The following is a 27692-nucleotide window of genomic DNA, read 5'->3' on the forward strand; positions in this document are numbered from 1 at the left end:
CGCTTCTCCTCATACTATTGTTTCCTCTTGTCATACTGAGGCTCCAGCTAGGTCACTACATTTACAGTGGAATCCTACGAGTAGATGATTTGTGGATGCTTCGTTCCTTTGTGAACAAATTCATAATATGGAGATGAAATATTCTCCTAAAAATGGCAGGATTGGTGCTTACATGGTTGTGGTGGAAGGGTTGGAAAGGGGTCCTCTGGGATGCTCCTCATTAAATGACTTCTTGGGTGATGAGTGGAGTGATGCTTCTTGATATGTTTCAAGGAGTAAGACAAGGGCAGTTCTTCTGTCACATCTCCTCTTTTCCACCACTGCAATCTACTCAATCTATTATTGACTCTATGATGGGTAAGCTTATCAACTCCCTCTCTAAAGATGATATTTATTTTTGTATGGTATTGTTCATTGTCCTTTTGTTCCTTCTTTTCTTGTTGCTAATTCTTGGAGTTCCCCCTGTGCACTAACCCTCCCCTTAGTGTTGGGGTGAGGCAAAATCGACTCTATTTTCACATTTCTGGAATGCCTCTTTGAATCAGACCCCTATTTCGAAGTTGGTTGTCCTCCACAAAGACCCTCTATAACATCTATTAGTGTTTCTTCTAAAGAGGACATTGGGGCTTTAGATCCTTCTCTCATTTCCTCTCTAAATGTTGTGTACATTACCTCTTTACTTCTTCCCAGGTCTTCCCATCTCCCTGAGTTACTCCCCTTCACAATTTTTAGAATGTAAATGTTCGTAAGAAGAATCCTTCTAGGAAGCTTCTATATTGTGATAATATACTTCAGGGTGATTATCCCACTGATATTCCCATTTCCTTAGAATCCCCAAGGGCCCTTAAAGCACAAATTCCCTCATCCTAGGGTTTACAATGATTATAATGCCCATGAACATTGGAGGAGTAGGGGGGCCTCCCAAAATCAATGCCCTTCGCAAAATTATTGCATTTCATCTTCCATCTGTCATCTTATTCTAGGAAACAATGGTTCCTGCTTCAAAATCAAAAGTCTCATTATCTAAAAATTGCTTTGACTAGTATTCATGAGCGGTGGATGTTGACGGGAATTTGGGTGGCCTTCTTGTTATTTGGAATTCAAAATATGTCATTTTGGAACCTTTCTCCTCTTTGGTTGGTATCATTATGGTAGCTTCCTTCAAATATTTTTAAGTTAATGTTGCAATGGTTATATGTTATGGCCCTTATTGGGATCGTGAACAATTTTGGAACATATTATCTCATAGTGGGCTGCTTAATTATCAAACCTTGATATTAGCAGGGGACCTAAATTTTATTGCATATGTATCTAAGATCTGGGCTAATCAATTCGTCCAGATCCTTTCTTAGGGACGATTTCTTATATTATATTGGATTTATAATTTGTTGACCCACACCCTATCCCTTTGGATGCTGCCTGGATTAATGATAGAACTGATGTTGATGGGGTTGTTAAGAGGTAGGACATGTTTCTCATTACTAAATCATTGATTACCAGGGTTGGAAAATATCGCTTATGGATATGTCCTGATATTATTTCTAACCATCTTCCTATTTGCTTCTAGTTAGATTTTAATGGTTTTGGACATCAAACGCCTTTTAAGTTTTTTCATTCTTGGTTAAAAGAGGTATCCTTCCATGCTTTGGTTAGGGAGGTTTGGCATGGTTTTCATACTAATCCCTCCCTATCTTCCATGGATGGTTGGAAATATAAAATGTCAATCTTAAAATTTCATGTAAAGCGATGCGCTGACATTCTCCTGCATGATAAAAAACAGGAACTGGAAAACATTAAGACATCAATAATTTTATGTCAATCTACCTTCTTTTCCTCAGGTTTTCTAGATGCCCTTAAAAGGGATCTTTGCTCTTTGGCTAAAAGGAGGGCTCAATTACTTAAGTCCGAGGAGGAAATATGGTGATTAAAAAACCGTGCCATATGGATTAGAGAAGGCGATGGGAATACCAAGATTTTTCATAATTTTTATTCACACAGAAGAATAAAAAATGTTATATGGGATTTGCAATACTATAATGGTAAAAGGATATGCTTTCAACAGGGTCTTGGGAATGTTTCTATTTCACATTTCTCTAACATTTATATGGACCCTGGCGACTGTTCTTTGCAAGAACAATTCAAGGTCCTTCAACACCTCCCTATATTTTTCTCCACAGAGGACTTGGCCAAGATATGGCACCATTTTTGATCGATGAATTAAATACTATTCTTTATTCCATTACAAAAGATAAGAGGCATGGTTTCGGTGGGTTGTCTGTCAAGTTTTATTTAGCCTTTTATTACATGATTGGACAAGACTTGCTAAATGTTACGGAAGAGGCTCACATCTCAGTTAAGGTTTCAGGGGCTATAAATGTCACTTTTCTTGCACTTATTCCAAATTTCTCTAAGCCTTCTTCCTTCAATGGTTTTTGACCAATCTCCTTGTGAAAATTGATATACAAGCTTATTTCAAAAGTTGTGGCTAACAGGATTTGTAGTGTCCTCTCCTCATCTATTTCTTTTGATCAGTTTGGGTTCCTCATTGATAGACTTATTCATGATTCAATTGGGGTGGCTCAAGAAGCCATTCATTCTATCAAAACAAAAAATTGCAGAACCATTTTTGTCCATATGGATTTGGTGAAGCCTTATGACTGACAAAATTGGGATTTTCTAAGGGTGTTAATCCTTCATACAAGTCTTGATTAACAGGTGACAAATTGGATTGTGGGTTGTATCACCTCAACAAATTTTTGTAATTCTCATTAATGGCTCTCCCATGAATTTTTTTACTACATCTCATGATTTGCGACAGGGTTTCCCGCAGTCCCCTTTATTATTTCTAATGGTCATTGAGGGTTTAAGCAAAATGATAAAAGATTCCAAAGAAAATGGTGATATCAAAGGTATCAAGCTTTTAAAACACATTTTCTGCATGCACTTGCCTTTTTTTGATGATGTCCTAATCTATGGTGATGGAAATGTTGCTAAGTGGAGGGAATATAGTGCAATTTTTTTATCCTTTTGTAATGTTTTTGGTATGTTGAACAATAAGATTTAATACTACTTTTTTCAATATAATGTTCCTGGTGACATTTGTGATTTTATTACCATATTCCTTCCTTATAAGATGGCTCAATTAGAGAAAGGGATTACTTATATTGGCTTTCACCTATAGTCGAATTATTACCAAGTGGAGGACTGGTTTTGCCTTCAAAACCACATTGAAAGACATATTAGTCTGTGGTGTAATAGGTGGTTATCCATTGGTGGGAGGATGACACAAGTGAAATCGGTCTTAGAGAGAATGTCTTTATACTCGCTCTCGTTATCCAAGGTTGAAAAAACTACCTTGAGGAGGAGCAGACAACCTATTTTTAAGTTTCTTTGGGCAAGACAAAAGCAAAGTGGTGGATTCCATATGGTCAATTGGGAGTCATTATCGAAGCCAAAAGGCTATGGAGGTTGGGGTTTTAAGAGCCTACATCGAGTTGGTCTTTCCCTTGCCACGAAAAGTCTTTGGAGGGTGATGAGTGGTGTTGGCATTTGAAGCAACATCACTGCATATAAATATTTGAAAAAACATCCTTTTACCGATTGGCTTTGGTCTAGTAGGAATTTTAATTATGATGGGGGATCCAACTTTTGGAGAGGTATGTTAGACTCACCTTGGATCAAAAGATGGATGGCTTGGAAAGTTGTTTGGGGAGATAATATATCTATGAGCACTGACCCTTTCAATGGGGGCGAGATGTTTTACAAATTGACTTATGACCTAATTAGTCATCTGAATGTTCGTGGGATTTACAAACTTTGTCATGTTTATATGCCTGATGCTTAAGATTGGAAAAATGGCAGATGGTATATCTACCATGACTTCGGTCTTTGGGGCTCTCTAGCCTATGAATGGCACGACGTTGTCACAAAATTATCACGTAGTGGGATCATTCTCAATAATAGGAGGGACATGATTGTCTGGCTTAGGAATGTTGCCACAAACCATCTCATGACTAGGTTGGCTTACGATGTTATCAATGAGCATGCTGATATTTTTGGTGTTAAATGGTGGATGAAGTTAATTTTGGAATGATCGATCCCACCAAAACTAAAGTGTTTTGTGTTGTTGGCTCTGGACAACAAGATATTGACCTAGGATAATTTGATTCGTTGTGGATTCAATGGTCCAAACATTTGTATCCTTTGTATGCACGGATTGGAGTATATAGAACATTTTTTCTTTTCTTGTGGCTTCTCTAGAGCCTTGTGGAAGGATGTTGTACACACTCTAAATCTTTGGGAAGTCAGAGCCATTTTCTTTCTAGAAACCAGTATTAGTTGTTGGGTTTGTAATATGGATCCTTTTAAAAAAATATTAATCTTAATAGCATGGGAAATTTGGAAAGTCGACAACAAATGGATCTTTGAGGGCCCTCATTTCAACATCCATTGGATTCTTCCTCAAATCCTCGGGTTCTTTTATGACTATCATCACCCCTTCCCATCTAGTAAGATGTGCTTCATCCCTATTTTGGAGGCTCATGTGAAAGATTACAGTGATTACTTTAACGATGTTCAACAACTGGGATCATGTGGCTGTGGTGGCCATATTTCCATGCATGGCAATATTTCTATAGAATTTTGGTTGAATGCATGGAGTAACTTCAATACAAGAGCATAAGCCATAACGATTTGGGCCCTTATGTCTATTGATGCAGCAATGGCTTTAGTTTCCCTTCATATAGATGGTGACTCAAAGGTTGTGGTTGATTGGTTGAATGGTAAGAGCAAAATTTAGGCACTTCTCCTACAGTGTTCGCTGGATAGAATTCAAGTGTTGAGGAAATATCTACATATTTGATTTGTCCAACATATTCATAGGAAACATAATAGTAAGGCAGACTCTCTCTCGAAAAGAATATTATAGGCAGAAGAAGTTTATATTTTCCTTGAAAATTTTCAGAAAAGCTCACTATTTGGAAGACAAAGAATTCATAACCCAACTAGCCATCATCCCAAACAACTACAACTTCGACATCAACATCAACAATCTTTATGATTATTTTAGGCTCGTTGTATAAAATTTATTATATATATTATGTTCAATTATATTGATGTATTACTTATAATTTTTTAGCTTTTGAAAACTATAAACAAATTTCTTTACTTATCATACTTGTTTATATTTTTGTATTGGTTATAAACGAGCAATCATACTTGTTTATATTTTTGTATTGGTTATAAACGAGCAATATTGTTTTTTGTTCTGGTTTGTGATTTTGCTAGATCTTTAAAATTTTGCATGTACTCCTTTTGTTCTCAATAAAAGGACAGTTTTTCCTTTTAATGAAAGTCATAATGCTAAATATTATCCCATAGAATTTAGAAGATTGGAAGTTAGAATTTAGAAGATTGGAAGTTAGTGAACCCTAGGCATTAAGATAAGGATAACCAACGTTGTCAAACAATCATTTGGTTTACATATGTCAAACAAGTTGAAATACACGTGCCTTATAGCCGTTGAGATGTTGTTTGGAGCTTGTGCAACCGCATTATGAAGTACTGCATTGTTTTGAAACTCACATTTTGTAATCGTTTACATTAGCCAAGCACTTTCATGGCGTTCAACATATGTTTTAAAATTGTTTGTGTTGGGTTAAGAGACTGTTTCTCCTGGAGTTAAAAAAAAAAAAAATGATAATTTAAAATTTAAAGATATTTAGTATGAGTGAATTTTTTTTATTTTATTTTTTTAGTTTTACATAATTAGATGTAGAGTAATTTTTCTTGAATAATGGTGATGAGTAGTAGTTTATATATATAGATAGCAATATATGATGGTTGTTCCCATTATTAATTTTGACAACTAAATTAAGATAGCTTTTCTCACTGTATAAAAAAAATAAACCATAACACTCATAAAATATTTCTGTATATAAAATTAATTTATATATTTTGTTTTTTATATTGATTCTGAGAATTAAGTTATTGTTAAAGTAGCTAGGGTAAATTTGACTCTGGTATAGAATCAATTTAATATGATTATTAATGAATTTATTATTAGTGATTTAAGGGTTCCAAGTTTTTGTAATTTATAATTTTGTCTATGATATTTTTACGTAACATAGCCTATTTAAAATATAATGACCAGTTAATCTAAATTTAATATGTTTTTTATATTTTCAAACAATATTTTCTAATCAATTTTATTTCAAATATGATAAAAAAAAATAAACTCTATACTCTACATATTTCAAGTATCCTAAAAATATTTAAAAATACACTTTAAATAACAAAAATACACAATCCCATAAAAAAATATCATCAAATCTAAAAAAACACACATTGCAAAAATACTAAATTCATTATACATTTAAAAATACACTTTAGGTTAGTATAAAGACACTAGGGCCTGGTTAAACCATTGGGAGATCCACGAGAATGTTGCATTGCAAAACATTAATAACTTTAAAAATATTGTTACTTCTAACTTCAAAGAAAAATGTGGTGTGAGAAAGATTTAGCAGTTAAAAGAAAAGTAAGATATTATAAGGAGGTCCTCAACCCCACCCTAGAAGATCAAAAGTATCTCTCTGTTTTAACTAGTTCAAAGAAGAAAATAATATAGCCAAGATTAGAACGAACTCTCATGAGCTCCATAGTGAAGCAGGTAGTTGGGCAGTTCCTAAAACACCATGGATGGAAAGGTTCTGCCATCTCTGTGAGAATTCGAACATCGAGGATGAAAATCACTTCCTCTTAGAGTGCCCCACCTACAACCACATTAGATCTCAGTTTCAAAATCTTTGTTGCAATACTGACCTTCCTAGCCTTTTAAGTTATCAAAATTACATTGAGCTGGGGAGGCTTCTCTCCAAGCTTTTTGAACATAGAAATAAAATCTTAAATCAACTTAAATAATTCATTTCTTTATATCCAATAGACCAAAGTTTAATCTTAATGAACGTTAACCGTCATCATAAAATCAAATTATAATCCAATCTCATAAAAATACCCACATTACAAAAATAATCATCAAATGATTATAGTACATTGTTTTAAAAATTTGTGATGACATCGTAAAAATAGCATATCCCCATGTGAAAAATTCACTTAAATTTAAGATATAGAATGATATTTAAATGTCTCGAGTGGACTCAAGCTGAAAAATAAAGAGACACGACTCCATTCAGTACGTTGGCAAATAAAGAAAAGGTGAAAGGTGGGGAAATCACAGAAAATGCAGAACACCGTGCGTCCCAGTGATCTCTTGTGAATCACCCATGGTTGTACAGGGTTTTGCACTCATCGCAATTTAACCGCCACCACTTACCCAAGAAGAAAAACTTAATTCAACCATAATAAAATATATGATTTATATTTTTCTTAAGTTCTTTTCACCCTCCAATGTATTAAATCTTCGGAGTGACCTATACGGGGATTTATCTTTTATTGTTCTCTATGTCAGAGATAGAAGATAGCATTAACTCAAGCTATAATTTTTCCCCTCTTTATGGGCTTTCTATATGGAAAATGGTATTATATGGAAAATGGTATTAATCTAAGTTGTTTTTATTTTTAAAAAAAAAAAAAAAATTGTAAAGTAAATTTTATATTTTTTTTAATTAATGGGAAAGCACATTATATATGAAATTTCAATTTTTTATTATTTAAAAAAAAAGAGGTGAGGAAACGACACTAAGTATGAAACTTCAATTGTTTCATTATTCCAAAAGAAAGAGTTATGATCGCAATTATGAAAACAAAATTGAAGTTTCATTATTCCAAAAGAAAGAGTTATGATTATAATCATGAAAACAAAAATATTAGGATTGATTGTTGGGTCACTAAGGCCATTTTTTAGTACAAAACTATTTAACTTAAATGTAGAAATAGAAAAGACAAAATCTTTGCAAGCAATCGAACCTCTTATAATCAATGGCTTCAATTGGAAATGGATCCTTGTTGTTGCTCGGGGAGCAGTCGAGATCAAGAAGGATGCTCAATTGCTTCTCATATGCCCTAGCCTTCGATCAATTGATATCATGTGCCTTTACATCTAATTCAAGGTCGAGAGGTTGTCCCCATTAAGTCTTCCATAAACATATTAGTTAAAATAGGGGACAAGGGGGAACCCATGGCAACACCACATGTATGTTCATAGAATTCCCTTTCAAAGAAGAAAAAATTAGAAGTAAGATAGATCTCAACAAATTTTGCAGTATCCAGATCAACGAGATGATCGATGACCTCAATGGCCTCATTAATAGGTATGTTAGTGTAAAGGGAGACCACGTCGAAACTAACCAGATTGTTTCCAGGGTCAAACTTTGTGCCCTTCAACTCATTGACATAAGGCCAACAAGGGGTTTTAGCTTTTGGGCTAAATATTTAGCTAGAAGATAGGTTGGCCCTCCTATGGTCTTGACAATGGGTCTGTGGGGGGCCCATCCTTATGGATCTTTGAAAGCCCATAGATCCTAGAAGTGATAGGGCTACTCTCGATGAGTTTGTGGCTAAAGACGCCAACAGTGTTACTAGACTTTATAGCTAGAGCAATTGTTTTGGAGATCCTCTTCAAGGGATTCTTATTGAGTTTTATGTAGCTCATGTTGTTACAAAGGTGATCTAACATCTTCTTTCGGTAACCATCCTTATCAAGGATAACTAAGACTCCACTATTTTATTTTTATTTTTATTGATTTATTCACTTGACTTCTGAATTTTTAAATTTCAATTTTCTCCTTTTGGTCTCCTCTGATTTCTTCCCCTTGGATTAATCATTAATTCCCTCCTCATTTGTTCCCTTAACTATTTGTTAGTTAATTTTGACCCTTTAGTTGATTCCCTTTTATTTTTAGTTAATTTAATTTAATTTAATTTAATTTATTCTATTTTTTTATTTTTATATTCAACTAAATTTATATTATATTTTATGGATACTTATTAATTTAATTACACTATGAAATAAAAATAATATTGAAATCAACCTTATTTATATGTGTTAAATACAATTTCTTTTAATATAAATACAATACCTTTTATATTAATCAATTATATATAAAAATTATATAATTATATATATAGATATATAGATATATATATTTTAATAAAAATAAAAATAAAATCTTAATTTTTTGGTCCAATCGAAAGTAATTGTTACATTTTAGATGTTAGAATGATTTGTCTTTTCATCTAATTTCTTTATTTAACTTGTGTCCTAACAATATATCACACTAGTTAATTCGAAATATGTCGATAAATATGACTTACCATATTTTCTTCTTGAGCTATGTGTTTATCCACATTTGTATATTATTTGTTTAGCTAGCTTAACACCTTGTGTCCTAACGATGAATCACACTAGTTAATTCGAAATATGTCGACAAATATGACTTACTACCTTTTCTTCTTGAACCATGTGTTTATCCACATTTGTATATTATTTGTTTAGCTAACTTAACACCTTGTCCCAAGAAAAAAGCCAACAAAAACTATTCTGAAAAATTTGGTATAATTATTATCAAAAAAATCTAAAAAATTAAAATATAAATCAGAAAAACCTAAATTCAAACAATGTATCATTGTATTGAAAATTCCACTAAAGCGTTTACAGTTTCGTTTCACTTTTAAAATATATATATATAATTTCAAAAACCGTATCATTGTGTGTGGAAAGAGCTGTTCGTTTTATATAGTTTTTCAAAGAGATGTTTGTTTTATATAGTTGGTGAAAGTGACTGCGCCGATTGAAAGTCTTTTATCTCACGTAATGTTTAAGGGAAAATTTTTATAATATTTTCGTATGGCCGCCATAAGAATGGTATATCAATATTTTATCCATCTGCACACGTCCATATATGCACAGATGCATGGAATCTTCAACATGGTTTTCATGCAATGCTTACGTACTTTTACACCCTAGGTTTGTGGGCTCGAAAAGCATGGCTTGCATTATCATTCGTAGAGACATGGCACTCCATTACAACTATTTTATATGGAGTGCAGTCACCACATAGATTTTCTAAAGACTAAGGCATTTTAAGATAATGATGTCGTATTTTTTTATCAAAATTTTTGTCATGTATTATGATTATTATTATTATTTAATTTTTAGGTCACAGCACGTTAAATTGGTGATGAGACTTTTTTGTTTGTGGGAAAATGGCCTTATTTTTGAGTAAATTGGTGATGAGATTTTTTTGTTTGTGGGACAAGGGACCCACCTCTACGCAACTAAGTCTACAAAGGCATACATACTCTACCCCATTGGTGATGAGACTTTCTTGTTTGTGGGAAAAGGGACTTATTTTTGGGTAAATTGGTGATGAGATTTTTTTGTTTGTGGAACAAGGGACCCACCTCTACGCAACTAAGTCTACAAAGGCATACATACTCTACCCCATTGGTGATGAGACTTTCTTGTTTGTGGGAAAAGGGACTTATTTTTGGGTAAATTGGTGATGATATTTTTTTGTTTGTGGGACAAGGGACCCACCTCTACGCAACTAAGTCTACAAAGGCATACATACTCTATCCCATCTGGTTTTGAACCTGTGACCTCTTAGGATAAAACACGTGCTCTTAACCATTAGGCCCACTCAAAATGTAGGTATGTATATTTTAGTGGGATCCCCAATACACTGTCATGCCCTTGAAAGAACTTGCAATGGTGCCTCACTACTATGGTGCTCTATAGCTAAAGCCTTTTCAATGATTCGGTAATGAAATTACTGAAGGAGTGTTTTGTAAGGAGGGGACCATTGGCAAGATCTGGACCTATGGGAAAATTTTAGTTGGTAACAAGGAAACTTGGAATTTCATTGAGAGAAGAAGAGGATGGTTTAAAATGAGGTGGAGATGTAGGTTTTTTTTTCTGTATTTTTTAATATATGTAAGATCATGTTACAATAGTGTTAAGTAGTGTTTTGGTATTATTTTTGGAGATTTTCTAAGGTTAATAGAAAATGGTGGGGATGGATATGTTTTGTAAATAAAATGGTGGGATGGATATGATTTGTAAACGAGTTTTTGAATGTGAAATTATTCATTTGGTTGGTAACGGAAATTAAAATTATGACATAGTATAGGTTGCAAAAATGCAAGGTTAAAGCTTCAACTCTATTTATGTATAAAGGGAATGGTGAATCTAGTCAACTTATGACTAGAGATTGTCATTTTGCACTAGTTATTTGATTAATCATTAAATGAGGACATAGGTATCAGTGATGGAGGAGGAGTTGATATAGAACAAGTTTTAGAGGCTTGGCACTTAAAAAAAACATAGTGGTAAGTTAGACATGTTGGTCCTTCTAGCCTTTTATATGTGAATTATTTGATTAGCTAGACATAACAACATTCTCAATAATACAAGATACTCCATTCTGATAGTTTCTCACAAACTAAATCTCATTCTAAGGTTTCTTCCAAAATCCATATTTAATGTTGATCAGTCAATTTGGATCACTCTGATCTTATTTGATTCTTAGATATAACATCCATTAGGAATCCAAGGTCTAAGGATAGTAAAGGTGTAAGTAACCTAATCAAAGAGCACAATTCTTATTTAGATATGTATGGGTTTGGAGTTTGCACAAACAACTAAGTTGAGATAGCAAACGCACACCACCTAATGAAAATAATGGTTGAGCAATAAGGAACCTAAAGGTCTATGGTGACTTCTACTTAATTTACAAGTAGTCATAGGTAAATCCTAGGTAAAACAACTCATTATCCTCCCTTCAATAATAAAAAATTCTAGAATGACTTTACACTTCAAAAATATTTCATTAAACATGTGTTTCGAAAGAAAAATTGAAATGTTGATATGCTAGTGAAAGAAGCCACATAATTACCTCAAGGGAACTTGGAATTTTCGGAATCGTAGGAAGTGATCTTCAAACTGCACATATCTAGGTTCATGCCCTATTGTTCTTCAAATATATTTAAAAAGAAAATAAAAAAACAAACACAATAAAATTTAGAGAGAGTGGTGCTAAGATCTCCAATTAGTTTAAGGTAAAGAACACAAAGAAGAAAAATAAAACCCTAGTGATATAAGTATATTTTTTTATATTGAGTCATTATTGTCACGAAAAGGGGATTTAAGTACTTTTATTTTTATAACAAATAACTCAAAATAATGATGTGTATGGTTCATTCAAGAGGCAATAATATTTACTTATGATCTCATAATATATTATTCTCTTGAAAACCAAGTGCTCTTCTAATTATAATGCATTTTGCCATCCATTACAAATTTGTTAATATTAGAAAACATGGTGGTAATGATGCACCCATATTCTTTTTTATGGACAATGCATGTAATAATGATGCATTTTTCTTCGAATGATATCTTACATATTTGAGAGCTCTATAGAATCTTTCATTGATCTCTACCTTCTCAAATAAGGGTGCAGATTATGCATACCAATTGTGTTTGATCCCTTGTTTAGATAGCTTTATAGATGAATGAGGCTATATAAGGGTCTATATTTTGTGGGAATTTATGAACCTCACACTCCATTAGCGTGATACAAACTATTTTTCCTAGTCTTACATATTGTTCTCTATAGGGTTTGAACATGGGTATGTCTAAAAGAACCTATGGCTTTTATTTATTCACTTTACCCATATTGGCACTATGTAAAGAAATGCCACTGTATAGAAATATAGTTGAAATTTGCTTAATGGATTTAGGTTTTAAAGTTAATTAAAATAATTGCTAGTGGAATTTCCTTGTTAACATATACATTTCAAGAAAAAATAAAATGAAGGCTTTCTCTATGTAACCCCAAGTATAACTTTAGTTTCTAAGACTCCAAATTTCACAATCACATAAGTAGTCGATGGCGTTAACATGTGAAATAAATATAAATGTAACTTAACATAGTGCAACTAGAGTTCAAAACATTGTCTTTCAAATTTATGAAGTGCAACATGTTCTTTCAATCCCTCTCCTTTGCAACTAAGTCGCCACTTTATTTTTGCAACTTAGGTTATGTTGAGAGAATGGACTATCAAAAGAGCTACAAGGTATTATAATGGTCTAGAAAAATCACTCTAAGATATGTGTAAGAGGATAATATAGTTTGAATAGTTATAAGGTAGGATTTACACTCTCCCCTCTCGTGTTCAAATCCATGATGAGACTTGATCCATTGTGATAAGGCTAGAAAGCTAGATGCCCCCCAAAAGTGGACCCTGTATGTATCTATGGATATCTTAGCTCTTGCTAAATCATAAATTTCTTGTCTAGATAATCTTCGGCAAAATCACATAATCAATCTTTTGTCGACGCGTTTCGAACCAACCAGTGTGGTTCATCGTTAGGACAAGTTGAAGAACTAATCTGGCTTAGCTAATTAAATAGGGTGTGCAGAGACTCCAACGGCTATATTGCAACGGCTAATTTTGACCAGAGGATCAAAGTCAAACCACTAATTTTATTATTAATAGAAGCATATAATTCGTTATTATAAGTTAAAATAAATTTATTGTTTTAATATAATGGTCGTTAATAAATATAATGACCATTATATTAAAACAATAAATTTATTTTAACTTATAATAACGAATTATATGCTTCTATTAATAATAAAATTAGTGGTTTGACTTTGATCCTCTGGTCAAAATTAGCCGTTGCAATATAGCCGTTGGAGTCTCTGCACACCCTATTTAATTAGCTAAGCCAGATTAGTTCTTCAACTTGTCCTGACGATGAACCACACTGGTTGGTTCGAAACGCGTCGACAAAAGATTGATTATGTGATTTTGCCGAAGATTATCTAGACAATGTTATGGATCACAGAGGTCTAAATTCCTTCATAAATTTCTTGTTAAATATTGACTTGTAAATTATTTGCATTAGCTTAAAATTTATAATAATAACTAAAGAAATTTGAATTAAACATTGCCTAAATAATCCTCACCTATTATAATTCACCTAGACCTTAAAATTTTTAAAAAGAGACAACTTCATCTAAATTACCTATGTAGGTGACCTTAATTTTTTAACTTCTTTCTTGCGCACATTGATTTTTTTTTTTTAAGTTTTTATTTGTACACAATGAAAGTCATAATGTGGGGTTTTTTAATCTGGCCAAGCTAACAAGGAAAAACCTCTATGACCCTGTGTTGTGAAACCCTTGTTGTCTCTGGGATTTGATGTAGACCTGAGCAGAGTGTCGAGTCTGTCTACTCGTGCCTTGATGGTTCATTTCTTCTACATCTTCCTTTCCATATCTTAGATTAAAACTTGGGTCATGGCAACTGGAAACCCCTATTGGGGTATTGTTGGATGATTAGTTTGTTGATGAATCAATTGATCCATTTCCATTTCTTGGATGAGGAGGATATCTTAATGATTCTTAATCAGGACTAGATTCTCGAGAGGGGTTACCTATGTCTTCAACACTAGATTGTGGGCATTAACCCATTGTTGGATAAGCCAAAATATCTATATTTATGGGTGAGCTTGGTCAAATTCCTACTAGAGTTATGGACCAAGCCGGTTGTTATGTAAGTTGTAGACTACATCACTCACTTCATTTATTTTGATCAGAAATCTTTGGTTGCTTTTGTAAAAAGGATCTTATGGGTCCTAATGGAGATGGATATGGTTAAGGGTTTACCGGATGAACTAGACATCTCTTTGGGGGACTTATCCTTCTGTCAGAGGTTGGAATTTTGGAAGGTTACCTTTATATGCATTATATGTCACCAAATTGAACATCTAAAGGTGGCTTGTCAAGCTAAGAGATCTTTCGGACCAAAAAACCCTCCCCCGGGCTACAATGTGCATGAATGATCTGAATTTGAAACTACTTGAAATTCGTTTGCAAGGTATTCAATTCAGAAATAAACATATTTAAAAGCTTCGCATGTCTTGCAGAAATGAAACACATGAATTTTTCAGCTGATTACAACCCATTTAAGCATAGCAGAATTATTTCCTTTTACTGTTTAACACATAAAAACGAATTTGTTCTGCAAAATAAATCAACCACATATGCAAAAGAAGTTGATAAAGCAGTTCACCCCCTCCAGGGCTACGTCTGCTGGGTCCAAAGCCTCCAAATGGGCTTGTCCTTGTTTTTATTAAATGCTTAAATTGAAAATACAGCTGAATAGAAGCATCTACAGGAGAAATAGATGGTAGAAATGGATTCAGAACACATGAATCCTTCAGTATTGACTATTGGATCACCTCCAATGGATACCTGCAACCCTGTACAGTCTTCCCAATACTGGCCCCTGGTGGCTCCTAGAACTTTCACGGCTCCAAAACGTATGCAAATGACCTCTGATGACTATAAGACCTGCACCAATGGCTTCAGAAGGTCGAAATTATCCAAAATCAAAAAAAAATTCGTCCAAAACCGACTTTCTGGGCCAAAGTTATGGCCATTTACTCCAGACTGCCAGTTTCCCCTAAAAGAACTCCAGCTAACTTTAGTGGAGGCCAGTTAGGCCCGCCAAATTCGGCGCCACCGCCAACTAATCCGCCACAACTGCAGTTACAATAAACGTTTGCCTCGGAGTGCGTGCCCGGCTGTTTTGGCTGGCGGTTAGTGGATAGCCCACGGTCTCCGGCTCACGGTCACATGGAGGGCGGGGCTGGCCCTTAGGGGCTGGCCCCTTTATTTCCCGCCCGTAGCACATTTTAAACCTTAATTAAATATGCCTCCGCCCATTCAATAACCAAAGGTGGCGTGGGCTAACGGTAAGTCATTGGAGTTACAAGGCACAGGTCACGGGTTCAAACCCCGCCCATGCCCAATACTTTTTTAACATGCGCCCATCAAAAGTTTGCTGACGTCATCATGGGGCCACGTGGCGCCCTCTGGGTCTGCCACGTGGCGGCCTGTGATTGGCTGCTGCAGAGGGATATTCCCTGGAATATTCTACAGAATATTCTTTTTTTAATTGTTTTTAAAAAATTCAAATTTCCATATCTCCCTCATACGGCAACCGTTTTCCGAACCGTTTGCGGCGCCGGAATCGGGAGGACGAGCACTTTCCATTCGTTCAGTTATGAACCAGTTCTGAGCACTTTGAATTTTGAGCATTTTTACAACACCTAGGTCTTGAGCCCCTGATCAATGAAGGTGATTCACAACGGGCGAGGAAAACTAGGGTTGGATCTATATCTCCTATGTATTCCCAAATCAGTATCGAGGGAACACAGGATTTACATCTGACATACAAGTTTCACATCCTAATGTTTGTTCTCCTCAGAATTTTATTTCCTCTCGTCCTACTGAGGCTCCAGCTAGCTCACTGTGTTTGCATTGGAATCCTACAGGTAGATCCTTCTCAGATGCTGCGTCCCTTTGTGATCGGCTTCATAATATGGAGATGAAATCTCCTCCTAAGAATCGCAAGATTAGTGCTTCTGTGGTTAAGGTGGAAGGGTTGGAAAGGGGTCCTTTGGTATCCTACTCATTGAATGACTTCTCAGGTGATGGGTGGGTTGGTGCTTCTTGGGATGTTTTAGGGAGTAAGACAAGGGAATTTCTCCAGGAATATCTCCTATTTTTCCACCACTGCAATTTACTCAATCTAGTATTGACTCTATGATAGGTAAGTTTATCAACTCCCTCTCTAAAGATGATATTTCTTTTTGGATCGTCTTGCTCATTGTCCTTTTATTCCTTCTTCTATTGTCACTAGTTCTTAGAGTCCCCCCTATCCACTAACCCTCCACTTAATGTTGGCGTGAGGCAAAATCGACTCTATTTTCACATTTCTGGAATGCCTCTTTGAATCAGACCCCTATTTCAAAAGTTGTTCATCCTCCATAAAGACCTCTATACCATCTATTAGGGTTTCTTCTGAACATGACACTAAGGCTTTAGATACCTCTCTCATTTCCTCTCTAAATGATGTGACCATTCCCTCTTTACTTCTTCCCAGGTCTCCCCATATCTCCAAGTTACTCCCCTTCCCACTTTTCTGAATGTAAATGTTCGTAAGAAGAAACCTTCTAGATTGCGATAATATACTTTAGGGTGATTATCTCACTGATATTCCCATTTCCTTGGAGTCCCCAAGGGCCCTTAAAGCACAAATGCCCTCCTCCCAAGGTTTACAATGATTATAATTCCCATGAACATTAGAGGAGTAGGGTGCCCTCCCAAAATCAATGCCCTTCACAGACTTATTGCAATTCATCATCCATCTATCATCCTATTCTAGGAAATAATGGTTCCTGCTTCAAAAGAAAAAGAGATCTAAAAATTTCCCTGACTAGTATTTATGTGTGGTGGATGTTGATGGGAATTCAGGTTTCCTTGTTGTTATTTGGAATCCAAAAGATGTCACTTTGCATCCTTTCTCCTCTTTGGTTGGTATCATTACGTTAGCTTCCTTCAAAAGTTTTGAAGATCATGTCGTAATGGTTATATGTTATGGCCCTTATCGGGATGTGAACAACTCTAGAACATGTTATCCTATAGTGGACTGCTTAATTATCAAAACTTTATATTAGCGGGGGACCTAAATTTTACTACATCTATATCTGAGATCTGGGGTCAATCATCTCGTCCAGATCCTTTCTCAGGGACGATTTCTTAGATTATCTAAGATTTAAAATTTGTTGACCTCCGCTATATCTCTTTGGGTGCTACCTGGAGTAATGGCATAACTGGTGTTGATGGGATTGCTAAGAGGTTGGATGGGTTTCTCATTACTAAATTATTGACTACAATATTTGGGAAATATCGCTCTTGGATATGTCTTGATCTTATTTCTAACCATATTCCTATTTTCCTCCAGTTAGATTTTAATGGTTTTGGACCTCAGACACCTTAGTAAGTTATGTCATTCATGGTTAAAAGAGGTTTCCTTCCATGCTTTGGTTAGGCAAATTTGGTATGGTTGTCATACTAAGCCCTCCCTATATGCCATGGATGGTTGGTAATATAAGATGTCAGTCTTAAAATCTCATGTAAAGCGATAGGTTGACGTTCTCCTACATGATCAAAAATAGGAACTAGAAAACATTAAGATGTCAACAATTTTATGTCAATCTACCTTCTTTTCCTCAGGTTTTCTAGATTCCATTAAAAGGGATCTTTTCTCTTTGGCTTAAAGGAGGGCACAATTACTTAAGGTTGAGGAGGAAAGATGGTGCTTAAAAAACCATGCAATATGGATCAGAGAAGGTGATGGGAATACCAAGCTCTTTCACAATTTTGCTTCACACGGGAGAATAAAAAATGTTTTATGGGATTTGCAGGACTATAATGGTAAAGGGATCTACTCTTAACGTGATCTTGGGAATGTTTCTATTGCACATTTCTCTTGCATTTTTATGGACCCCGATGACTGTTGTTTTCAAGAACAATTCAAGGTCCTCCAACACCACCATAGATTTTTCCCCACAAAGGACTTGGCCAGGATGGGGCACCAGTTTCAATGGATGAATTAAAGATTGTTCTTTATTATGTTAACAAATATAAGAGGCTTGGTCTAGATGGGTCGTATGTCGAGTTTTATTTAGCCTTCTTTGACTTGATTGGACAAGACTTGCTAAATGTTATGGAAGAGGCTCACATCTCATGTAAGGTTTCTAGGGCTATAAATGCCACTTTTCTTACACCTATTCCAAAGTGCTATAAGCCTTCTTCCTTCGTTGATTTTCGACCAATCTCCTTGTGAAACATGATCAAGAAGGATATTTCAAAATTTGTGGCTAATAGGCTTTGTAGTGTGATCTCTTCATCTATTTCTTATGAGAATTTTGGGTTCCACACTGATAGAATCATTCATGATGCACTTGAGGTGGCTCAGGAAGCCATTCTTCTATCAAAACAAAGAATTGTAGAGCCATGTTTCTCAGTATGGATTTTGTGAAGCCTTATGACCGAGAAAAATGGGATTTTTTGAGGGTGTTACTCCTTCATACAAGTCTTGATTGGAAAGTGACAAATTGGATTATGGGTTGTATCACCTCAACAAATTTTGTAGTTCTCATTAATGGCTCTCCCACAACCTTTTTTTACTATCTCTCGTGATTTTCAACAGGGTTTCCCACTATCCCCTCTATTATTTCTAATGGTCATTGAGGGTTTAAGAAAAATGATAAAATAGGCTAAATCAAATGGTGATATCAAAGGTATCAAGGTTTCAAAACACATTTTGTACGTGCATTTGAATTTTGTTTACAATGTCCCGATCTTTGGTGATGGAACTATTGTTGAGTGGAGGGAAAATAGTGCATTTTTTTCATTCTTTTGTAATGCTTCTGGTATATTGATCAATATGATTAAATACTCCATTTTTCAATATAATGTTCCTGCTGATATTTGTGATTCTATTACCACATTCCTTCCTTATAAGATGGCTCAATTGGAGAGGGGGATTACCCATCTTGGCTTTCACCTATAGTCAAACTGTTACCGGGTGGAGGATTGGTTTTGGCTTCACAACTGCATTGAATGACATATTATTCTATGGTGTAATATGTGGTTATCCATTGGTGGGAGGATGACACTAGTGAAATCGATCTTAGAGAGTATGTATTTCTACTGGCTCTCATTATCCTAGGTTGAAAAAACTACCTTAAGGAGGATCAGACAACCTATTTTTAAGTTTCTTTGAGCAGGACAGAAGCAAAGTGGTGGATTCCATATGGTCAACTGGGAGTCACTATCGAAGCCAAAAGGTTGTGGGGGTTGGGGTTTTAGAGCCTCCACCATTTTGGTCTTTCCCTTCCCATGAAAAGTCATTAGAGGGTGATGAGTGGTGTTGGCATTTGAAGCAACATCATTGTAGAAAAATATTTTAAAAAAACAACCTTTTACCGACTAGCTTTGGTCTGGTAGGAATTTTAATTATGATGGGGGATCCAACTTTTGGATAGGTCTGTTAGATTCACCTTGGATCAAAATATGGATGGCTTGGAAAGTTATTTGGGGAGATAATATATCTCTAGGCACTGACCCTTTCATTGGGGTGAGACTTTTAAAAATTCTCTTCTGACCTAATCACTCATCTGAATTTTCGTGGGATTTACAAACCTTGTCATGATTATATGCGTGATGCTCAATATTGGAAAAAATGGCAGATGGTATACCTAACATGACTTGTGTCTTTGGGGCTCTCTGGCTTATGAAAGGGACAAATTTGTCACAAAATTATCACGCAGTGGAATCATTCTCAATAATAGGAGGGGCATGACTGTCTCACTTAGGAATGTTGCCACAGACCATCTCATGACTAGGCTGGCTTATGATGTTATCAATGAGCATGTTAATATTTCTGGTGTTAAATGATGGATGAAGTAAATTTGGGAATGATTGATCCCACCATAACTAAAGTATTGCACGTGGTTGGCTCTAGACAATAGGATATTGACTTGGGATAATTTGATTCGTTGTGGATTCAAAGGTCCAAACATTTGTATGCTTTGTATGCAGGGATCAAAGCCTGTAGAACATGTTTCCTTTTCCTATGGCTTCTCTAGAGCCTTGTGGGAGGAGGTTGTACACACTCTAAATATTTGGGAATTTAGACCCATTTGCTTTCTAGAAACCAATATTGGTTGTTGGGTTTGTAATATGGGTCCTTTTAAATTTATGTTGATCTTCATAGCATGGGAAACTTGGAAATTTCGCAACAATCAGATCTTTGAGGGCCCTATTTCAACATCCTTTGGATTCTTCCTCAAATCCTCGAGTTCTTTTATGACTATGATCGCCCTTTGCCATCTAGTAAGATGTGCTTCATCCCTATTCTGGAGGCTCCTGTGACAGATTACAGTTGTTACTTTGACGAGGTTCAACAATTGGGCTCATGTGGTTGTGGTGGCCATATCTCTATGCATGGCAGTATTTCTATAGAATTCTAGCCGAATGCATGGAGTAGCTTCAATAGAAGAGCAAAAGCCATAGCGATTTGGGCCCTTATGTATATTGTTGCATCAATGGCTTTGATTTCCCTTCGGATTAATGGTGACTCAAGGTTGTGGTTGATTGGTTGAATGGTAAGAGCAAACTACAGGTGCTTCTCCTACATTGTTGGCTGGATAGAATTCAAGTGTTGAGGGAATATTTACATATTTGATTTGTCCACCATGTTCATAGGGAACTAAATTGTAGGGCAAACTCTCTCTCACATAGAAGATTGCGCACATAGGAAGGTTATATTTTCCTTGAAAATTTTCAGAAAGGCTCACGGGCTGGAAGACAAAGAATTAGTATCTCAACTGGCCATTGTCCCAAACAATTACAACTTTGATAACAACAATCGTTGTAGTTATTTTAAGCTCATTGTGTAAAATCTACTTATACTTATAGTTTACTTATGATTTTTTGAGCTTTTGAAGACTATAAGTAAAAAAAAAAAATTGTCATACTTATATTTGTTAGCATATTTTTGTATTTGTTATAAATGAAAGACATTTTTTTTATTGGAGATATTGATAAAAAACAAAAAGATATTTAAAATTTTGCATGTACTCCTTTTATTCTCAATAAAAGACTGTTTTTCCTTTTCTAAAAATCATTGAAAGCCATAATGTTAAACAATATCCAATAGAATTCAGAAGATTGGAAGTTAGTGAACACTAGGCATTCAAGATAAGGATAACCAACGTTGTCCATACCCATCCAAAATAAACAAGTTGAAGTAGACGTGCCTTATAGCTGTTGAAATGTTGTTTGGAGTTTGTGCAACCGCATTTGAAACTCACATTTGTAATCGTTTACATTAAACAAGCACTTGCATGGCGTTCAACACCTATTTTAAGGACTTTTATCTTTATCCACGCTACATTCAGTTTATTTAATCAGTATCAGTGGGCTCAGAGCACTCATTTTATGAATGGACACAAATATGGAATGGTCTTTGGTTAAGAGATTTTTTTGATGGGAAAAAATAAGTTAATAATTTAAGATTTAAAGGTATAAGTGAAAATCTGTTTTTTTGGGATTATTAGTGAGTAATTTCAAGTAAATTTTTTTGAATAACGGTGATGAATCAACTTACATATGTAGATAGCAATTAGTGATGGTTGTCCCCATTATTAGTTTTGACAAATAAATTATGATATGTCTCCATTATTAGTTTTGACAACTAAATTATGATAGCTTTTCTCACGGTATAAAGAATGAACCATAACACTCGTAAAATGTTTTTTATATAAAATTAATTTATATATTTAGTTTTTTATAATGATATTGAGAATTAAATTATTGCTAAAGTAGCTAGGGTAAATTTGACTTCAATATAAAATTAGTTTGATATGATTATTAATAGATTTATTATTAATGATAACACTCATAAAATGTTTTTTATATAAAATTAATTTATATATTTAGTTTTTTATATTGGTAGTTAGAATTAAATTATTGTTAAAATAGCTAGGGTAAATTTGACTTCAATATAGAATTAGTTTGATGTGATTATTAATAGTGTTATTATTAGTGATAACATTCATAAAATGTTTTTTTATATAAAATTAATTTATATATTTAGTTTTTTATATTGATGGTGAGAATTAAATTATTGTTAAAGTAGCTAAGGTAAATTTGACTTCAATATAGAATTAGTCTGATATGATTATTAATAAATTTATTATTAGTGATTTAAAAGTTTGTAATCCATAATATTTTCACGTAATATAGCTTATTTAAAATATAATAATTATTTAATCTAAATTTAATATATTTTTTATCAATATTTTCTAATCAATTTTATCTAAAATATAATAAAATTTAAATTCTAAAATTTACATATTTCAGCTGTAATAAAAATAATCCATTATACATTTAACTAACAAAAATATACCATCCAAATTATCATCAAAACTTAAAAAATAAATAAAATAAATAAATAAATAAAAAATCATCAAATGATTACAGGACATTGCTTTAAAAATTTGTGAAGACATCATAAAAAGTGGCATATCCCCATGTGAAAATTTCACTTAAATTTGAGACAGAAAAATAAAGAGACACGACTCCATTCAGTACGTTGGCAAATAAAGAAAACGTGAAAGGTGGGGAAATCGCAGAAAACGCAAAACACCCGTGGGTCCCAGTGATCTCTTGTCGATCACCCATGGTTGAACAGGCTTTTGAACTTATCCCAATTTAACCACAACCTCTTACCCAGAAAGAAAAACTTAATTCAATCATAATAAAAGACATGCTTTATATTTTTCTTAAGTTCTTTTCACCCTCCAATGTATTAAATCTTCGGAGTGACCAAGTTGATATCCGGGGATTTATCTTTTCTTGTTCTCTACGTTAGAGATAGGAGATAGCATTAATTCAAGCTATAACTTTTCCAATTTTATGGGGTTTCAATATGGGAAATGGTATTACTCTTTTTTTAATTATTTTTTAATATATATGGAGGATAATCTTTTCGATTCACTGGGAAACCACAACTGTTTTATCATTAGAAAAGAAAGAGTTGGGAAACCATATAATATATAAAATTTCAATTGTTTTATTATCCGAAAATAAAGAGTTGGGGAAACCACACGAGGTATGAAACTTCAATTGTCTCATTATCCTAAAAGAAAGAGTTCTCATCACAGTGATGAAACAAAAATACCAAAATACCAGGATTAATCATTGGGCCTCTCGGGTAATTTTTGAGGATAAAATTATTTAACTTAAATGTAAAAATAGAAAAGACAAAATCTTTGCAAGTAATCGAACCTCTTAGAATTAGTGGCTTTAGAGGGAAATGGATCCTTGTTGTTGCTTGGGGACTAGCTAGGATCAACATGGATCCCCAATTGCTTCCCATATGCCTTAGCCTACGATCAATTGATGTCATGTGCATTTACATCTATTTCAGGGGATGTCCCCATTAATTTCTTTTCTATCAACTAAAACTCTTCCAAGGCTAAATTTCAAATCCCAATTAATATCCATAGTGTACATGTACTAGTTATAACATCCTCTAGTGTGCCCTACATCTGCAAACTAGTCTACCACCTCCATAAAAACCTCTGTATCAGCAATAGTGCGCCTTTAGGGCCATTTTAAGCACAAAAACAATTTAAATTAAGCATAGAAATATAAAAGACAAAATATTTGCAAGACATTTAATCAGACCTCTTAGAATCAATGGCTTCAACTAGAATGGGGTTAGGGTTCCTTGTTGTTTCCTAGGGAGCATCCAGGATCAAGAGGGATGCTCAATTTCTTTTCTATACACCCGAGCCTTCGATCATTTGATATCATGTGCCTCTACATTTGATTCAAGGTCAAGAGGATGTCCTCCTTAATTAATTAATTTATTTTTTTGTTTATTTATTTATTTATTTTTTTTATTTTTTTTCTGTCGACTAGAACTCTTCCAAGAAATATTTTCGAATGCCAAAAAATGTCCATAGTGTACATGTACTAGTTATAGTAGCCTCTAGGGTGCCTTACATCCACAAATTAGTCTTCCACCTCCATCAAAACCTCTCTATTAGTGAGTGTGCCTTTCATCGGCTAATTTCGTTCTTTTTGAGAGATTCCTCTTGAAACAACTAAGGGGTGAGTTCCCAATATCTACACGTAGAGATCTCAACTTGCATTTGTGCCCTTGAATGACCACATTCCTAGTAGTATGTTGCACCTTAACCTATCCTTACTCTTTAATGGGGCATGATGCTTGACAGTTGAGAGACCAGATCTAAGGGATTAATAAGGTGCCACCTAGAGCTACAAAAGATTGGTGGTGTCTTCTTAGAGAAGATGACTACACTAACAAGGGCTATGAATCTAAATGTTGATGAGCCTATGAGGGCCCCACTCGGTGTGGATAGTTTAACTACACTAAGATATAAGAGCACCCAAACCAGAGTAGTAGGCCATTAAACTATGTTGTTGTCAAGGGGGAGCGAGGGAGAAGATTTGACTTGGTTGGAACAAACTTTGTAACCCTAAGAGGATTTTGAGTCCTTTTCAAATAATCCTTTATATATGGTGTCAAATAGAAAAGACCAAATTACATGTTGAAGCCTCCCGGACTTGATGTCTTTTGGAGGCAACTTACCAGGGAGGGCAAAGATAAGATTTGACCAAAACACACTGAGCCTATAAGTAAAATTCCACTCCAACATAGGTCGGCACTCATGGAACCACCCAAATGACTCAATGTTTGCGAAATCACCGGGGAAGGCAAGGGAAATAGCCAGGTTGAGTCACATTTTCCCTCAAATACCCCAAGAGTAGACTTTGACTTTGTCAAGTTCCCTCCCTGAATGAATGCCTAGGAGAAAAATTAGGAAATATCTTAACCTTTGCAACTTAAAATGGAGAAACTCCAAACTCTGGGATGCTAGATTACTTCCATTCCCAAGAGGGTGCCCCTGAGCTAAGTTGAGTACCATGTGAAGTAATTAGTTTCCAGTCCCATGATTGTGATTTTAATCCAAATTTCTGCCTATTATTGACAATTGACGTTTTCTCTGGTGCAAAATCTTGAGATGATAGGTTCACCGTGTGGGTTGGTATACATCTCATTCATTCCTTCAAATCTGCTTGTAGCACCCGCCAACCTCATTAACATTCACTTCTCATAGGAATTTACTATTGAATTCACCGGGTTGTGAAACAATGTAACGATCCTCGAGTTTTGCATGGTAATTAATGTAGACTTAAGAGGGTGTGCTACCACATCTCAATGGCGTGTAAGATGTTGGATGGCAATAGCATGCCCCCCAACTTGTTGCTTCATAGTCACCTTATCCAAGGAATATGGAGGATAATATTAATCCACGTTGGTATGTGTATATTTTTCTCTTTTTCCCTTATTTTTGAAATTAAGGATAATATTATTTTAAGTTGCTACTTATGGATTCCCTATGTCTTCTTTAGTATTTTAGATGGTAAATGATATCAACCTAAGTTGGTAGTCAAAAATCCCCTTTTTTATCCTCAGTTTTCTAGATGGAGGATGCTATTATCCTCAATTAGTGCTTCTCCTTTTCCTTATTTTCTAGATGGATCATGGTGTTAATCTAAGTTGGCATCTATGATTTTTTTCTTTTCCCTTTGTTTTTGAGATAGAGGATGGTATTAAGCTACATCATTATATGAGATAGATCTTGTGATCTCTCAGACTTTTTTCTTCGCTAAAAAGATAGGACCAACCACATTATCCATTTAAACTTGAAAGATGAGATATACTCTTCAAATTATTAACATTTTAGAACTTGAATAACAATGAATGAATACCAACGTTTGGGATGTAGACTAGTTGGTGTCAAGGTGCATTGTTAAGATACTAATAATGTAAAGATCATTGGTTCAAACCCTGATTTACTCGTTTTCAAAGTAAGGGCAGATGTGGGAAACTAGTGGTTATGGTGGTAGCACTCGAAATTGATCCTATGTCACACAACTATGAGCCCAACCTAGTAGTTGATTCCTCTAGTTACAAAAAAAAAAAACAATCAATAAATCTCACCTAATATCTTTACATGATCCAATATAATAATAATTTCTTCGCTATATCAAATTGGTCACTAATCAAACTAAAGTTTGCACCAACTCAGCGAACCATTTTATCATTAAGTAACATGAAAACCAATTTGAGTAAAGGTAGAGTTCTTAACCACTCAGTTATATCACAACGCTAAAATTTTTGTTCTACTTAAAGATAAAAAATAAAAATAAAAATACTAGAATGAAGATGCTAAAGAACCAATACTCTTATTCCTACTTAAAAGCTAAAATATGAATTGTATCTTCCAAATAAATTTCATTTAATAATTTTTTCCTAAAAAATAATTAATTAGTCACATTTTTATTTATTTATTTATTTTATTTTATTTTATTTTTCTAAAAATGAAAAAAAATATCAATTACACAAAGAAATCACTAAAATAATGCTAAAGTACCAATACTCTTATTCTTACTTAAAATCTGAAAAATGAACTATATCTTACTAATAAATTTCATTTAATAATTTTTTCTTAAAAAATAATTAATTAATCACATATTTTTGTTCTTCTAAAAATGAGAAAAGATCTCAATTATACAAAGAAGTCACTGAAACGAATAAAGATACTCCAGAATCTCCATCCTAATTGTCTTCTCACTGATGATTAAGATTTCAAATTGTTGAACTTTATCTTAAAGAAGAGATTAATCTTTATGTTTTGACATCACAACTACTAGATTCATCTTATCTAATTTTTTTATTATCATGATTGCTGTGATGCAGGAGCATCCCACTAGGGGCGCCATGACCGGGTGTTGGTCTCAGCTGAGGAGGAGAGGTCATCAACAATTTGAATTTCATTTGTGTTTGTTAATTAAGAACAGTATTAGGAGCCTGTTTTATGTTTTGTTTTTGTCTGTTAATGAGTAGTTAGGGATAGTACAGTTAGGGACAGTACAGTCAGGTAGAAGCAGTTACAGACACCTGGTTGTCTGGTCTCTTTTTTAGTTTAACTTTCTAGTTGTTTACTTAAAAAAAACAACAAAGTAATAGGAAAGAAAATATTATCATTGTAATTTTACAGAACAAAAAAATCAAAATAGCGAGATAGTTGACAACTGCATAACTAACAAGCAACTGCCAAAAGTTTTCTTAACAGTAATGCAAGGAATTATAAAACAATTGTACATAGCATGGATGGGGTTTGTTCTTTTCTGGACAGAGAATAATAATACGAAACAGAGATATTTTCTTTTCATTATTTTTTTTCCTGAATCCATCTGAATGACTAC

This window comes from Pinus tabuliformis, chromosome X (genome assembly GCF_031772625.1).
Source record: "Pinus tabuliformis cultivar Carrire ecotype Pingquan chromosome X, CPIR1, whole genome shotgun sequence".
In the NCBI taxonomy this organism is placed as follows: domain Eukaryota; kingdom Viridiplantae; phylum Streptophyta; class Pinopsida; order Pinales; family Pinaceae; genus Pinus; species Pinus tabuliformis.